We start from the raw sequence: 17,404 nt of genomic DNA, 5'->3' as shown, positions 1-17,404 counted from the left end.
GAGACTGGGGGAGGGAGAGAGAGAGAGAGAGAGACTGGGGGAGGGAGAGGGAGAGAGAGAGAGACTGGGGGAGGGAGAGAGAGACTGGGGGAGGGAGAGAGAGAGAGAGAGAGAGAGAGAGAGAGAGAGAGACTGGGGGAGGGAGAGAGAGAGAGAGACAGAGAGAGACTGGGGGAGGGAGAGAGAGAGAGAGACTGGGGGAGGGAGAGAGAGAGAGAGAGACTGGGGGAGGGAGAGAGAGAGAGAGAGAGACTGGGGGAGGGAGAGAGAGAGAGAGACTGGGGGAGGGAGAGAGAGAGAGAGACTGGGGGAGGGAGAGAGAGAGAGAGACTGGGGGAGGGAGAGAGAGAGACTGGGGGAGGGAGAGAGAGAGAGAGACTGAGGGAGGGAGAGAGAGAGAGAGAGAGAGAGAGAGAGAGAGACTGGGGGAGGGAGAGGAGAGAGAGAGAGACTGGGGGAGGGAGAGAGAGACTGGGGGAGGGAGAGAGAGAGAGAGACAGAGAGAGAGAGAGAGACTGGGGGAGGGAGAGAGAGAGACAGAGAGAGAGAGAGAGACTGGGGGAGGGAGAGAGAGAGAGAGAGAGAGAGAGAGAGACTGGGGGAGGGAGAGAGAGAGAGAGAGAGAGAGAGAGAGAGAGACTGGGGGAGGGAGAGAGAGAGAGAGAGACTCGGGGAGGGAGAGAGAGAGAGAGACTGGGGGAGGGAGAGAGAGAGAGAGACTGGGGGAGGGAGAGAGAGAGAGAGACTGGGGGAGGGAGAGAGAGAGAGAGACTGGGGGAGGGAGAGAGAGAGAGAGACTGGGGGAGGGAGAGAGAGAGAGAGACTGGGGGAGGGAGAGAGAGAGACTGGGGGAGGGAGAGAGAGAGAGAGACTGGGGGAGGGTGAGAGAGAGAGAGACTGGGGGAGGGAGAGAGAGAGAGAGAGACTGGGGGAGGGAGAGAGAGAGAGAGAGACTGGGGGAGGGAGAGAGAGAGAGAGAGACTGGGGGAGGGAGAGAGAGAGAGAGAGACTGGGGGAGGGAGAGAGAGAGAGAGAGACTGGGGGAGGGAGAGAGAGAGAGAGAGACTGGGGGAGGGAGAGAGAGAGAGAGAGAGAGAGACTGAGGGAGGGAGAGAGAGAGAGAGAGAGAGAGAGAGAGAGAGAGAGAGACTGGGGGAGGGGGAGGGAGAGAGAGACTGGGGGAGGGGGAGGGAGAGAGAGACTGGGGGAGGGAGAGAGAGAGAGAGACTGGGGGAGGGAGAGAGAGAGAGAGACTGGGGGAGGGAGAGAGAGAGAGAGACTGGGGGAGGGAGAGAGAGAGACTGGGGGAGGGAGAGAGAGAGAGAGACTGGGGGAGGGAGAGAGAGAGAGAGAGACTGGGGGAGGGAGAGAGAGAGAGAGAGACTGGGGGAGGGAGAGAGAGAGAGAGAGACTGGGGGAGGGAGAGAGAGAGACTGGGGGAGGAGAGAGAGAGAGAGAGAGAGAGAGACTGGGGGAGGGAGAGAGAGAGAGAGAGAGAGAGAGACTGGGGGAGGGAGAGAGAGAGAGACTGGGGGAGGGAGAGAGAGAGAGAGACTGGGGGAGGGAGAGAGAGAGAGACTGGGGGAGGGAGAGACTGAGGGAGGGAGGGAGAGAGAGAGAGAGAGAGAGAGACTGGGGGAGGGAGAGAGAGAGAGAGACTGGGAGAGGGAGAGGGAGAGAGAGACTGGGGGAGGGAGAGGGAGAGAGAGACTGGGGGAGGGAGAGGGAGAGAGAGACTGGGGGAGGGAGAGGGAGAGAGAGACTGGGGGAGGGAGAGAGAGACTGGGGGAGGGAGAGAGAGACTGGGGGAGGGAGAGAGAGACTGGGGAGGGAGAGAGAGACTGGGGAGGGAGAGAGAGACTGGGGGAGGGAGAGAGAGACTGGGGGAGGGAGAGAGAGACTGGGGGAGGGAGAGAGAGACTGGGAGAGGGAGAGAGAGACTGGGGGAGGGAGAGAGAGAGAGACTGGGGGAGGGAGAGAGAGAGAGAGAGAGACTGGGGGAGGGAGAGAGAGAGAGAGAGAGACTGGGGGAGGGGAGAGGGAGAGAGAGACTGGGGGAGGGAGAGAGAGACTGGGAGAGGGAGAGAGAGACTGGGGGAGGGAGAGAGAGAGAGACTGGGGGGAGGGAGAGAGAGAGAGAGAGAGAGACTGGGGGAGGGAGAGAGAGAGAGAGACTGGGGGAGGGAGAGAGAGAGAGACTGGGGGAGAGAGGGAGAGAGAGACTGGGGGAGAGAGGGAGAGAGAGACTGGGGGAGAGAGGGAGAGAGAGACTGGGGGAGAGAGGGAGAGAGAGACTGGGGGAGAGAGGGAGAGAGAGACTGGGAGAGACTGGGAGAGAGAGACTGGGGGAGAGAGGGAGAGAGAGAGACTGGGGAGGGAGAGAGAGAGAGAGAGACTGGGGGAGGGAGAGGAGAGAGAGAGAGACTGGGGGAGGGAGAGAGAGAGACTGGGGGAGGGAGAGAGAGAGAGAGAGAGAGAGAGACTGGGGGAGGGAGAGAGAGAGAGAGAGAGAGAGAGAGAGAGAGAGAGAGACTGGGGGAGGGAGAGAGAGAGAGACTGGGGGAGGGAGAGAGAGAGAGACTGGGGGAGGGAGAGACTGAGGGAGGGAGGGAGAGAGAGAGAGAGAGAGAGACTGGGGGAGGGAGAGAGAGAGAGAGACTGGGGGAGGGAGAGAGAGAGAGAGACTGGGAGAGGGAGAGGGAGAGAGAGACTGGGGGAGGGAGAGGGAGAGAGAGACTGGGGGAGGGAGAGGGAGAGAGAGACTGGGGGAGGGAGAGGGAGAGAGAGACTGGGGGAGGGAGAGGGAGAGAGAGACTGGGGGGAGGGAGAGAGAGACTGGGGGAGGGAGAGAGAGACTGGGGGAGGGAGAGAGAGACTGGGAGAGGGAGAGAGAGACTGGGGGAGGGAGAGAGAGAGAGACTGGGGGAGGGAATGAGAGAGAGACTGGGGGAGGGAGAGAGAGAGAGAGAGAGAGAGACTGGGGGAGGAGAGAGAGAGAGACTGGGGGAGAGAGGGAGAGAGAGACTGGGGGAGAGAGGGAGAGAGAGACTGGGGGAGAGAGGGAGAGAGAGACTGGGGGAGAGAGGGAGAGAGAGACTGGGGGAGAGAGGGAGAGAGAGACTGGGGGAGAGAGGGAGAGAGAGACTGGGAGAGACTGGGAGAGAGAGACTGGGGGAGAGAGGGAGAGAGAGAGACTGGGGGAGAGAGGGAGAGAGAGACTGGGGGAGAGAGGGAGAGAGAGACTGGGGGAGAGAGGGAGAGAGAGAGAGAGTGACTGGGAGAGAGAGAGAGAGAGAGAGACTGGGGGAGGGAGAGGGAGAGAGACTGGGGGAGGGAGAGGGAGACACGGGGTGGGGGGGGGATCGGAGGAGGGGGAGGGAACTCTGGGAAGACGGATCACGTTCTTCCAACCCCCTATAAGGGACATCGTTGGAGTGGATGAAATCCAGAAGTCACGACACTGTCACCATTCACTTCATACCCAATAAACCTGTTAACAATCCGTACACAATGCTCCATCTATGGTGGGTGGGGTATGGAGTGGGTAAAGTCATGCACTTGCATTGGTGTAAGGAGGGATTTTGGCTGGGGGTAAGACACTTTGGCTAGGGGATGGATGCACTTGCTCTGGGGTATGGGATTTTGGCTGGCCCTTGGTGTCTTCTGGGGAGATCTATCATCTGTGGCTTCAGGAAGTCGAAGAGGATCGAGTTACAATTTGCAAAGTCACTGAGACCTTGGGATGGGCGGTTCCAGTTACACATTTCAGAGAAACTTCAGGGTATGGCATATCTTCCAAGGGGACCAATCATAGACAAAGCGCACACCAGGGCGGCCATTTTCACAGTGCAAATAAGCGTGTCCACTGTTTAAGGTATCACATTGTGAAATCTGACAGACGCTGGAAAGCTGCTATTGTATTCGAGTAACTATTTGTACTAAGTCTCGTGTGCATGTCTCCTGATGTATGCGCAGCAACGAGAGTTAGGACAAATATCCCCGCCTGCTTCAGCCCAATTTCTACTAACCCTTTTCTCTGCATGTGTCCAACACCACGTTGCCTCCATTGAGCTGCCGAACGCATCCGTCGAGCCTCTCACAGCACGGGCCCCCGAGCCTCGCACAGCGCCCTGAGCGGGCTGCAGGCCCCGAGCGCCCCATAGCGCCCTGCGCGGGCCGCAGGCCTCGAGCCTCCCACAGCGCTCCAAGCGGGCCCCGAGCCTCCCACAGCACCTTGAGCGAGCCGCAGGCCCCGAGCTCCCACAGCGCCCTGAACGGGCCCCGAGCCTCCCACAGCGTCTTGAGCGGGCCGCGGAACCTGAGTCTCCCACAGCGCTCTGAACGGGTCACGGGCCCTGAGCCTCCCACAGCGCCCCGAGCCTCCCACATTTGCCCTGAGCAGGTGGCAGGCCCCGAGCCTCCCACAGCGCCCCGAGCGGGCCGCGGGTCCTCCCACAGCGCCCTGAGCGGGTCGCGGGCCCCGAGCCTCCCACGGCGCCCCGAGCCTCCCACGGCGCCCCGAGCCTCCCACAGCGCCCCAAGTGGGCCGCGGGCCCCGAGCCTCCCTCAGCGCCCCGAGCCTCCCACAGCGCTGAGCCCCGAGCAGGCCGCGGGCCCCGAGCCTCCCTCAGCGCCCCGAGCCTCCCACAGCGCTGAGCCCCGAGCAGGCCGCGGGCCCTGAGCCTCCCGCGGTGCCGGGGAGAGCGCGAAATGGGGAGAGAGATTGAGGCAGGGGGAAGGCGGAGGGACACAGGTGGGAAGGGAGAGAGGGAACTCGGAAGGTGGATCACGTTCTTCCAACCCCCTGGTGCGTGCAAGCTCGTTGCGTGTGTTACAAGGGACATCGTTGGGATGGATGAAATCCAGATGTCTTGACGCTCTCACTATTCACTTCATACCCAATAAGCCTGTTAACAAGCCACATACAATGCCCCATCTATGGAGGGTGCGGGGGGGTTAAGGTCTTGTGCTGGGGTAAACAACTTCAGCTGTAGGAGGCAGCACATGTTCTGGGGTAAGGGACTTCAGCTGGGGAAGGGATGTACTTGCGCTGGGGTAAGGAACTTCGGCTGGAACTTGGCTGTGGGATGCAGCCCATGTGTTTGGGTAAGGGACTTCGGCTGTGGGAGGCAGCACATGTGCTGGGGTAAGGGTCTTCAGCTAACGGAGGTAGCACTTGTGCTGGGGTAATAGACTTCAGCTGGAACTTGGTGGCTTTTGGGGAGATCTATCCTCTGTGGCTTCTGAAGTCAAAATGGATCGAATTACAAATTGGAAAGTCACTCAGGTGGTTCCAGTTATACATTCCAGAGGAACTTCAGGTGTGGCTTATCCTCCAAGGGGACCAATCAGCAATAGGTTATGTGAAAATGGAGAGGCAATTAGAGAAACGGCTGCCTTTCAGTTAGTACAAATAGACGCAGTCCTAGAGGTGGGCACCGGAGGGACTGGAGTGCATCATCACGCCCGGCAACCAAATTTTAATTTGATTTTACGTTTTTAAGCTTAATTTGTTTTAAGTGCCGGTGCTTTTAGTGTCCCCCTTCCCTTTTATAGGGGGCACTGGGGAAAATTGTGATTTTAGTGCCCAAAAAAAAACCAAAAAAAGAAAAACACAAAAAAAAACAAAAAAAAGGGGGGAAAAAAAAAGGGCCTTGTAAATGTCTGGAGTGTCACCCAGGTCGGGTGGCACCGTTTAATGTTTTATGTTTTGCAGGTGAACTCCAAAAAGAGTTAGACGCAGTCCTATTTTATAGTGAGAGTGGCCCTGAAATTCCGGCCTCGGGTCTGTACGGAGTTTCTATGGACCCGGGAAGGCATTGGAAAAGTTGGTCTTCAGCACACAATGCGCATGCGCTGAAAACCAGCTTTTCCGATCTGTCAAGTTTGACAGATCCTCCGCATCTCTGGAATGAGGACATTTGCATGGGCAAGATTGCGGTATTTACCCATATCTTGCCCAACAAATGTCCTCAAAACTCTTGCACTTGATAAAAACAGGCGCATAGCCTACTTTTACAGGTGTAAGAGTTTTAAAACACGCAAAAACATTGTAAAATAAAATTTTAAAGCACATTTTATTGTTTAAAAACCCTCCCCACTTCAGTAAGTTTATTTTAAACCATAATTCAAAAAAACTTTTAAAAAAATTGGAAAAGTATGTATTTTTTTAAATACATAAATAACTAATTTAAATTCATAAAAATATGTTGTGCATTTTTTCTATCTTTTATTTTTGGTTGTGTGTTTTGGGGGCTGTTTCTCATTCATAATAATGGGAACTCCAACTTACGGATTTCCCATTATTACAAATGAGAATATACTATACCTGATTGGCTGCCCAGAGCCATGTGACTCCAGCTCCAGACCTGCGACGTCCCGACGTGCATGTGTTGCGATGCGCAGTCAGGGGAGGCCTCAGGACTGGGATCTCCCATGGGTGCAGCAGCTTCAGGTAGATACGCTTCTTTTTTCTAGAATCCAGTCGAACGCCTGAGGGAAGGAGCAACCAGGATTTATGGGCCAATATGTCCCCTTCTGATTGTGCAATCTGGTCACCATGTTCCCATAGATCTTGAAATCTTTTTCATCTGCCATATTTTTCAAATTAACTCAAATTTTTATTGTCTAAAATAAAATAATAACTTAAACAAGTACATATTTCACTGATTAAATCTCTGTGGAATTGTCTTTTGTGCTTCAGTAATGTTTTTACTTGAAAGCCTTGGCGCCTCTCAAAAGCTTGGGCTTACAGTTGCTATTTTGTTCAGACAGGTGATCCTGTCAACTAAAGTTTGGATTGTGCAATCTAAGCATATTCAATATAACTACTTTTCCAAGATGCACCAATACTGTTCAGTCTGCTACAGTTATGGGATGCTTTTCTTCACATCCTAGAAATTTCTACTTGGTAGCTTTTATTATTATAAAGGTAAGAAGATTAATTTAAAATGCTTTACTGAGGTTACATTTATATTGTGTTTTCTGTCCTGCATGCTCTCTCTATCTCCTTTTTTGTTTCTCTCTCCCTACCTGTTTTAGTTCTTTTGAAAACCATTTAAAACACTTCTGGTTTCTACATTGTGTAAAGGGGAGGGAGGAGACAGCATTTGGTGGGGCTGCAGAAGATCTGGGAGCAGCTGGAAGAATGAGGTCTATGTTGGCTGAGAAGTGAGAGCACCCTGAGTGCCAAAGGGTCTAATGGTGGACTGGTAACCATCAGGATAGGAAGGGAGGCCAGGTGAGGAAAACCTCAAACAGAACCTCCTAGAGGTCTGGGAGCCTGAGGTGGATGTGTGTGAGCATCGGGAAGGAGGTAAACCGAAGTAAAGTGGGTGACAATGTGGAACATAAAGCCACAGCAACACCTACCTTCTGGAGGACCAAAAAGTATGTATAATTGTAAGTATAGCTATCCAAGTTTAAAATAAATTACAGTCATGATTGTCAATATTCAAATACATCTCAAACCTGCCTATTAGAATTGGAATTAATAAATATCACCAACCAGTTTACATTTTTCTCTAAAAGATTTCCTCCTTTTCTCACCTATTATCAAAAGAACAGCTGTACTGCTGATCAGTTGGAGATCCTACATGCTGTCTAATGGAATGGTAGGATGCAGTTTGACATAGCCAGAATTTTCAAGCATAGCCATGCTGGGATGCCATAAAGATGATAACTGGCACTTCTACACAAAGAAGGTATAATTGCAGACACTTTTATGCAACTCCTTGTGACAACTTTCAGACAATTCAGAGGCAGTGCCGAGGAGCAGATGTTTACATTCCTGGCCGGGACTGTTGCATGGTGTAGCGTTGTAGGTAGTTTTTCATCTTGTTTGTGAGACTTGGTGAAAATACTCCTTGTTTTTAAAACAAATTCAGTGGGCCTGAAAGGAAAAATGGGCGGAAATAGCCCGTTATAGAAGCTGTGAAAGCTGCCACATTTATGCACATACAAACATTTTAAACTTGATATTTTAATAAGAAAGCAAAAAGCAAATTGTTTTAAGTATGGCAATAATTTCTATGCTGATTGCCTGAAATGAACTTAACAGTTGCCAAAACCAACACTATTTAAAATTTCGAAGAAGGTGGCACACAAATATAAAGATTAGAAATAATCTAATATGCAAGGTAATTACAGCAAATAATAAATTGAATAGTCTGAGGAATAACGCAAGTTAGTCTTATCCAGAAACCCATCTACTCCAAGCCACACATGAAGCTTCTGTTTTAAAGATATGTTTTCCCATAATGCAGCAGAGAATCTTGCTGATTTATCTGTGTTTTCTATTAGATTAGAGGATGGCCCTGATGAATCCTAATGTATAATTGGTTATGATACATACAGGACATTAATTTATATTCGATTATTCATTGAAGATGCTTCAATAACATTGCAAGTTAATAATGGGCCAAAAATTCCGGCCTCACCAGGTCTGTACGAAGTGCGTATGGACTTGGCGAGGCCTCGCAAAAGCAGTTTTTTGGGGCGCGATGTGCATGCACCGAAAACTGGCTTTTCCGATCAGTAAAGATTTCTCTTGACAGATCCTCCACACCTCCAGGAGAAGGATATCCTCGCGGCAGAAATTGGGCTATTTTCCCAACTTCTACCCAGCGAATGTCTTTCAAACTTTTACGCCTGGTAAAAGCAGGTGCATAAAAAGAAAGACTTGTATTTATATAGCGCCTTTCACGACCACCGGACATCTCCAAAACGCTTTACAGCCAATGAAGTACTTTTGGAATGTAGTCACTGTTGTAATGTGGAAAACGTGGCAGACAATTTGTGCACAGCAAGCTCCCATAAACAGCAATGTGATAATGACCAGATAATCTTTTTTTGTTACGTTGATTGAGGGATAAATATTGGCCAGGACACTCTTCTTCGAAATAATGCCATGGGATCTTTTACGTCCACCTGAGAGAGCAGACAAACCTCAGTTTAACGTCTCATCCGAAAGACGGCACCTCCTACAGTGCAGCACTCCCTCAGCACTGCACTGGAGTGTCAGCCTAGACATAGTCAGGATAGCTTACTTTTACCAGCGTAAGAGTTTTAAAACATATAAAAATTAAATTTAAACACTCATTTTTATATTTAAAAACCCTGTCCATTAAGGTAAGTTATTAATATCGCTATTAAAACACATTAAAAAAATTCCAAAAAATATATATTTTTTCTAAAACATTTAATTACATTTAATTTCAATTAATTTTAAATATGTGAGGTGTTTTTTTTATTTTATTATGCTGTGTTTCGGTATTTTAGGGGGTTTTCTCATTGATAGTAATGGGAGTCTGTACAAACAGAGCTCCCATTTTTATCAATGAGAATACTGCATAGTGATTGGTGGTCCAGACCCACCTGACTCTTGTACGCACATACCTCGAAGTCATCTCGCCATGTGCTGCGCAGTGAATCCAGGCCACCGACCGGAATCTCTACGTTCCTCCAGGACTACCAGGTACTTTTGTAGATTTTTTTTGGGTTGAAGGCGTTTGTACGAAGGAAGCCTCCGACCGCAATTTTCACCCCCAATATGTGTGTGTTAACAATATTGCGTATCAAGATTACTGATAGAATAAGCACTGATTGCTATTGGCACAAAAAAACTCAGTAAATCTGAATAATACTCTCAAAGCTCAATTAAAGCATTATTTAATAAAGTTACAAAACTGCATTCTCCGGCTTCAGTTGACTGCTAGGAATCATTCAAACGTGAATTCTGCAGTTCACAGCATCATTTATACGTCTCAATGATGTAACACCCTTGAAACACTTTTACAGGTTCTGTCGGCAATCGGAAACAAAATATGAAGATCAGAATGTTTCTCTAATTATTTTTTCATTGGGATGATGGAATACGCTGTATATTTAACTATTGTCATAAAGCAATATGTATAACATGCAGATTTGGTTTCAAACTTAGTGTAACATCAAATTTATGTGTATCATTAAATTATTGCTAAATTTATCAAAACATTTTTGCACTTGGCACAAACGCATAACCACCTTACTCAGAGGTGAAAAAGTTACTTTGAGCCAAAACTCACACCAGCGCTTGATTTACTGATCTAATGTTTATTTCACCCCAAAGAATTTCATGTTTTGCTGCATTACACTGCATCTGCTGTCTACTCAGTTCACTAATCCGTTTATTCCCTCCTGCAATCTTGCATTTTTTTTTCATAGTTTTCCATGTCTGATAATTTGCTGAGCATGGCGTGGGCTCAGTGAAATTTGTGAATTCTGCATCATCCTGAATAATTAATTCTTTTTTTCCACGTTCCATTGAAATGAGAAGATTGTAACTAGGGTACCTGTGGTATACTCGTGCATGATTTATAGTACATGTACAACCTCTTGTATGTTTAATATATGTACTACATTTTTACTGCGATATGTGTGCACACATATAGGTCCGTGGAGCAGAGCAGGTCTCCAGTCATCCTGGTTAATCCTTGCCACTGGATAAAGGCCTAGCTCTGTCAAGCCCGTGTGGCTGATGTGCAATGGTCACCACACATTAAAAAAATCCATGCACAGGCATCTTCCACCCTTTCAATGGGCGTTCAGGACGAGAATATCGGGTCCTTCATTGAAACATCTGTGAACTCATGTGGAAGCAAGTCATCCTCGTTCGAGGGACTGCCTAAGATGATATTTTTAATTTAAGTTTTGGAGTGATCTATAATTGTGGTGATGTAGATTATTTGTGTATAAATGACAGTAGGTTAGTAACGTCTTCTCTCGCTTGAATGGATTGGAAAGCTTGAGAAAGTTCTAAACATTATTCTGCCATCATACCAAGTCAAACATGTAAAACTCGAGTTTTCTCAAAATTCAAAGATTTCCCCCTCTCTATGAAGAAACCCGAAGGAAAGATCATTTTGGACTCGCTTAAAATGAACTTTGGGATTTTAAAGGATGCATGGGTCTGCAAAGGAAAACGACTGCAAAAACCAGGGGAACATTAATCTCTGAAAAGACCAGTTTTTGGGTATTGGAGCTGTCTGGGATATTCGAGCTAAAACAAATTGTCTGGGTAATTGTGTAAACTCCAAAACTCTGCTCCCTCGGAGACACTAACATAGCAACAATTGAACAATTGATCCAGAGATAGCCAGCCATGGCTTAAGCATGAAACCCATCCAGCACATGCATAATGGTAATCACCCATCCAGCCCGCATGGGAAACCCAGGCCTAGGCAGAGAACGTAAACACCGAAAATAATTCGTATAATCACGACTCGAATTCAACCAATCGACACATCCTAAAACAAGTTACCGTTAACTAGCCAGCCAAAATCCAACAAAGAATTACCAAGCCCGCCAAAATTAAGACAAAGAATCGGGTTTGATTTGGCGCGCAGATTAGCAAGGCTCTCGAGGTATAATTGAGGCCCTGTTTGACAGTGAAAAAGCCACCTTGCTTCTACACCAGCTTTATATGCTTCATACCTGGCAGACTTCAAGATCAGCACACCAGCTTGCGCTAACCTGGTGCTTCAGAACATCGACCAAGACAGCATCGCAAATGACCAGGGCACCAAGCACGCCGCGGCAGCAGGAGGCTCACAAAACAACCACCAAGATATTACCAGCAACCAAATTGGTAATATTGAGCCACCGCGACCAATGATTTCCAAACCGAAGTCAACTCAACGAAAACCTGAAGATTCGCAAGCTGTTTCCACTCTATGAGCTATCCCTGAGCTACCAACGGGTAAACATTATCTAAAAGAACTTTAAAACCTACTCCTACCAGAAGAAAGTGGGTACTTCCCCCATAAATCCAACATGCGCCCTACCACATCAGCGAACACCATCCAACTGAAGACTACGCAGTACGAATTTTGGGGTATGGCAAGCAGAACCTACCGAGTCCAGCAAACCCCGAAATCGCGAACCACCGCTAACTGTGAAAAGGAGGATTGGTGAGCATTATCCCTGTTGCTCTAGAGTTTAACCTAGTCAGATTTAGGTATTGGGAGGTGGGAGGTGTATTATCTTCTGTAACCCCTTTTGTATGTGTAATGAAGTGTTCCTTATTCTCGAGATTGTAAGTTTTGACAATGTAATTTCTTTCCTAAATAAAATCAAAGTTTCTTGCACCAAAACCGGTTGTCTGCTGCACTTTGTCACAACCCCAAATAAATCCAAAGTCTAGAACCCAGGAAGTGGGAGTGATTCGAACCGCTCAGAAGGTCAGAAGTGGACCACCCCCTACAAATAAGTCCGAACAACTGAGGCCTACAGTTCACAAGCCCTCCATGCCACAACTAGAACTTCTCCGCAAGGTTGTTTTGCAGTTTTATTCACATCAGAAAATTGGTGTTCCATCATTTTGTCCAATATCATATTGATCAGAAGAGAATTGTAGTTTTCACTGTGTAAATTCTAAGCACCTATTTGTGTATTAACCAAACCCCTTAGCAGTATGGTGAGCTGCATTCTTACTGCAATTTATTTGATTCGAAAAAAGTCAGGGGTTCAGTTAACAGTTGTAATATATGCACCTGTGAGGCTGCTCACAGGTTTATAGAGCTGTTGCATTGTGAGTGGCTTAGCCAGTCATGTGATGTTCACAAGACTCAATAGAACCCCACTAGGTTTCGGTCATCCACCTTGAGGTATGCAGTTGTGGGCCTAGTGGATGAAAAGGACCATGTACAGTGGACACCTCAAGTCGCTGGAGAAATACCTCTACAAGATCCTACAAATCCCCTGGGAGGACAGCTGCACCAATATTAGCATCTTTGACCAGGCCAACATCCCCAGCATTGAAGCACTGACCACACTTGATCAGCTCTGCTGGCAGGCCACATCGTTTGTATGCCAGACACGAGACTCCCAAAGCAAGCGCTCGACTCTGAACTCCTTCACAGAAAAAGAGCCAAAGGTGGGATGAGGAAACGTTACAAGGACACCCTCAAAGCCTCCCTGAAAAAGTGCAACATCCCCACTGACACCTGGGAGTCCCTGGCCAAAGATCGCCCTAAGTGGAGGAAGTGTATCCGGGAGGGCGCTGAGCACCTCGAGTCTCGCTGCCGAGAACACGCAGAAATCAAGCGCAGGCAGCAGAAAGAGCGTGCGGCAAACCTGTCCCACCCACCCTTTCAACGACTATCTGTCCCACCTGTGACAGGGACTGTGGCTCTCGTATTGGACTGTTCAGCCACCTAAGAACTCATTTTAAGAGTGGAAGCAAGTCTTCCTCGATTCTGAGGTACTGCCTATGATGATGATGATGGATGAAATGGTACTGCGTAGTGTGATTGTTAAACCTTTGTTAATAAACAAACTGGTTCCTAATAGCACTGTGTTGCTATGAATTCTTAGCAAATGAAGCACATACATTACAACAGCCATTTCCATTCTATCATGGCTTTTTGTGCTTTCCTTCGTCAGATCTGAATTGGGAATATTTGTACAGGAGCTGCTCAACACATTTATTAACATCACTGTTTACATTTGGCAAATATTTTTGGCAGGAGTTTGGAGCACTGCAGTAGGGTCCCCTCCACATATTTTGCACCACTTTGTTATACTCAAATGATTTTTTTTTTAAGCTACCATGAAGGAATCTCCTCCATTCTTCAAATATTAGCCTTTATCACATTCTGGAATTCCTTCCAACCATCAGCCCATGTTAGGCTTGTTTTTATCCATTTAGGCCCTGTTGGGTTTGTTTTTGGTTAGGATAAGAATTTTATTGGTTTAGATCAGCTTCATGTCAAAATGAACTGATGCTATTATGTGGGCCTGGAGCTTTATATAACATGGCAGTGGAAGGTCATGTTTGATTTGCCCAATATGTGTTATCATGATCATGAATTTGGACATGCCTAGCATCTGATGTTCCCAGAAACATTCAAGCTTGGCTAAAGTCCTGTGGTGTTTGAAGGAAGTATATTATTGGAAGAATGAAGAATATAATACAAGTGTGGATTTTGAATGTTTGTTACATAATGAGATGAAATTGAAGAAAACAATAGAAATAAGTGGATCAATTGGAAAAATAACATTTATTTCTAGAAACATATTAAGATAAGTGTGTTATATTTCTATAATAAATGAGAATGACGAGGATTTTTTTTTCACTTACCATATAGGAGGTGCTGCACTTTCTGGGCTGATTCTTAATAAACTTCCACTTAAAAGCTCCTCTAAGACATGCAGATTCAGCAATCTGCTGCAATGGGATTTGAATTTTCATGTAACTGACAAAATTGTTAATCATCGCTGTGTTTTTATGCTTTTTACAAACTGACGTGGCAGTATTTACACTTCTTAATGGCTTCCTTTATGGTTGCTAATTGATTTGCTTCATTATCATATTAAACCTTGATAGTATGCCATTAGGGTAGTGGAATGCAGTAAATGAGCGGTTTGATGCTGGAACATAATGAACTAATTAGGCTAATTAAAATCAATATGTGTGCCAATATCTAACCAGGAATTGAAATGCGACTTTTATCTGTGGAAGCCACCAACTTAGTAACTGAGATCTAATACTGATTTATGAGTGCCTGGTGATCATTAGTTGGAATAAATTGCTTGTAGTAGTAGAAACAGCATTATTCAAGTAGATGATACTAAGTGCATTGTTAGGTCATCAAAAAGGACAAGCTTACATATGTTGTAGATTGTCACCTTAAACCTCTGTTCATATATCAGGCTGCTGATGTAAACAGTAATTTTACTTTTATGCTGGCACTGTTATTAGATTGTGTGAAGTACTTTTGTGTGATTGCATTTCACTATGATGGTGAAATTTGAACAAGTAATTAAATATTAGAATGTGGTCCTTCTTCCTAATTAAAATACTTTTATAAGCATTTATACTGGTAAGAGGAATCGAAATTAAACAGACAAGTTATGCCTGATAATGCTTCTAAATTGCATTAACAAATCCCACTGTTAGCTGACATATTGAGATTCACTTTGGTTTAGTGGGAGTTTTGCTAGTTTGTGGCTGAGCTGCGATGTAGATGCAACACTATTTTTATAATAATTAAAGTAAATGCAAATCGTTATTGTTTTAACATAGTGAAATGTGCTTTAAAATGGAGGGGGTGAATGAACACCGAGCAGGAAGAGATTTTGAGAGGGTGGGATCATGATCGCTCAAGGCTCTGCCATCAATGGTGGAATGAAGGGGGAGTGTACAGCAAGGCAGAGTTGGAATGGCAGAAGGCATGAGGTGTGAAATTAGACTCGAGGAGATTCTACAGGATGAGACCAGAGAAGGATTTGTAAATCAGAGCAAGGATTTTAAATCAATGTATTTGGTGAGAAGGGGGAACTCTTATAGCTCAGTGAAGAAGATTTACTATGAGATAGGGTGCAAGTGGAGGAGTTATAGTTGTGTAGCATGGAAAGAAAAAAAGAAAGACTTTAATTTATTCAGAGCACGGGGAGGGAGCGTGTTCACCATGAGATGATAGTCATGTAGGAAGGACCGTGTTACATGGGTGGAAAGGGTGGTTTTGGTGATGGATTCAATTGGGGTTTGATGCTTTGATTGAAGTTAAACTGGACACAGTGTACCATGTGCTTCCAAGTTGTGACTGGAAGTACCAGGACCATTGCAGAAAACAAAAAGGCACATCTCGTGTCAGCAACAACGACAATTGTGGAAGTCTGCAGTGGACAGCACATGCTGAGTCAATAGTGGCTATGCTTTCTAATTATAAAAGGCCTCAGATGGGCTTATTCAGAATATAGTACAGGTTGAACCTCTCTCATCCGGCATCACTCCCGGCAGGGGGTGGGGGGGCCACGACCCGTGCTGTGTCCTGGGGCTGGTTGCTCCTCTTCTCCCCTCTGCCTCCGGTGTTCCCTTCCTCGGTCGGGTCGGGCATTGTCAGCAGTACCCGATAAGTTTTTAATGTAATGGTTCATTTCAGGCGGAGACACCAACTGTCAGAGCAGCGGGGTCAATGTGTACCTGTGGGGAACATCAAATGAAGTGTCGCCGTAGGCTGCAGGTCAGCCGTGAAAGATCGGCAGTGTTTACAATGGAGTATAAATCCTTCCAACTGCCTACATTTTTAAACAAATAAAACATTTTTAAACTGATATTGACAATTCGGCATGTTTTGTAGTTGAGAGGACAAAGTCAGCCGAAGTATTGCAGGCTCTCTGAACTATAATGCTTAAAAGAATGAAGATCGCTCATCTAAAACAAACTCTCAAGATTAGACATTGGACTTTACATCAGTTGGAAGGATTTATACTCCGTTGTAAACACTGCTGGTCTTTCTCGGCTGACCTGTAGCCCACGGCAACACTTCACTGATGTTCCCCACAGATACACATTGACCCTGCTGCTCTGAGAGTTGGTGTCTCCGCCCGAAATGAACCATTACATTAAAAACTTACTGGGTACTGCTAACAACGCTAGGGTCGGTGTGACCTCCCGTCGGCTGGCAAATCCTCTTATCCGGCACAGGTCAAGTCTCAAGGGTGCCGGATAAGAGAGGTTCAACCTGTATTTGGTTGCAAAATATTTGATGTCAGTGGGAAAGCTGTTTTGCAATCCAGTGCCCTGTAGTGTTCATGCTAAAGACTTAATCTGTTGGTGTTTGTAATGTCGATAAAGTATTTAGCATTTTTACGTGGATCTCTTGAACTGGGATAAGAGAAGCCAAGTGGGTGAAGACCCCATCCACCTTTAATTGCACTTGGAAAATCACAGCAGGGTTGTTAGCTATTTAATTATGTGGCAGTCTCCCAGCTGGGTCTGTGTAACTTGTAAATGAAAGAAATGTGAAACTGTTCAGTGAAATTTAAGAAGGTAACTATGGGAAACTGCTTATAAGTACTTACCTATACTTAGCTTCTTGTTTTTTTTTTCCCTTTTTGCACAAATTCTTGGGTTGGGGGTAGGGGAATGAGAGCTAGCTAACAAGGTTTTTTGATAGACTATGCTTTTATTCCTAAGATTTGGGTTAGAATCCAGCTCAAGATAATCCTGCTCTTGTCAGGGTCTCGTGTGCCTTGAATTTGGACAGTCTCATCAGCTTCCTTCTGGACACGTGCAAAGTGCAAGTTGGCCCTAAATTTGCAGAAGAGATGAGAGAATAGTTGGTGTAAGTGGTGGGGATAATTCACACTGATGCAGTCAGCAATGTTTTAATCTTGTAGTTGTTGTCTGAGCTGAGAAGAGGAAGCTTAATTCTTCCTCTGGGTAGTACCTCTGGCTTTGGGGTCCTTACTTTTTTCTTCAATTCTTTATTACATTGTGTAAACTTTATATTGTGTTATCCATAAAATAGCAATTCCACAAGAATTGAAAAGTCAGGATCTTGCATTGTTCTGCCCATTTCAGTCACCATCATGGTTTGAATATTTTTGGAGCAACAATGACTGTCCTCCACACGTTGTG

General features: G+C 46.6%; 1 protein-coding gene across 1 annotated transcript in view; it reads left to right on the top strand.

Annotated features, from left to right (window-relative positions):
* The window catches only part of LOC139266053 (polyamine-modulated factor 1-binding protein 1-like), an 887,264-nt gene that overhangs the window by 91,666 nt on the left and 778,194 nt on the right, over positions 1-17,404 (top strand). The gene's annotated exons all lie outside the window — the stretch shown is intronic.

This window comes from Pristiophorus japonicus, chromosome 1 (genome assembly GCF_044704955.1).
Source record: "Pristiophorus japonicus isolate sPriJap1 chromosome 1, sPriJap1.hap1, whole genome shotgun sequence".
Classification (NCBI taxonomy): domain Eukaryota; kingdom Metazoa; phylum Chordata; class Chondrichthyes; family Pristiophoridae; genus Pristiophorus; species Pristiophorus japonicus.
This window is presented reverse-complemented; position numbering and strand designations above follow the sequence as displayed.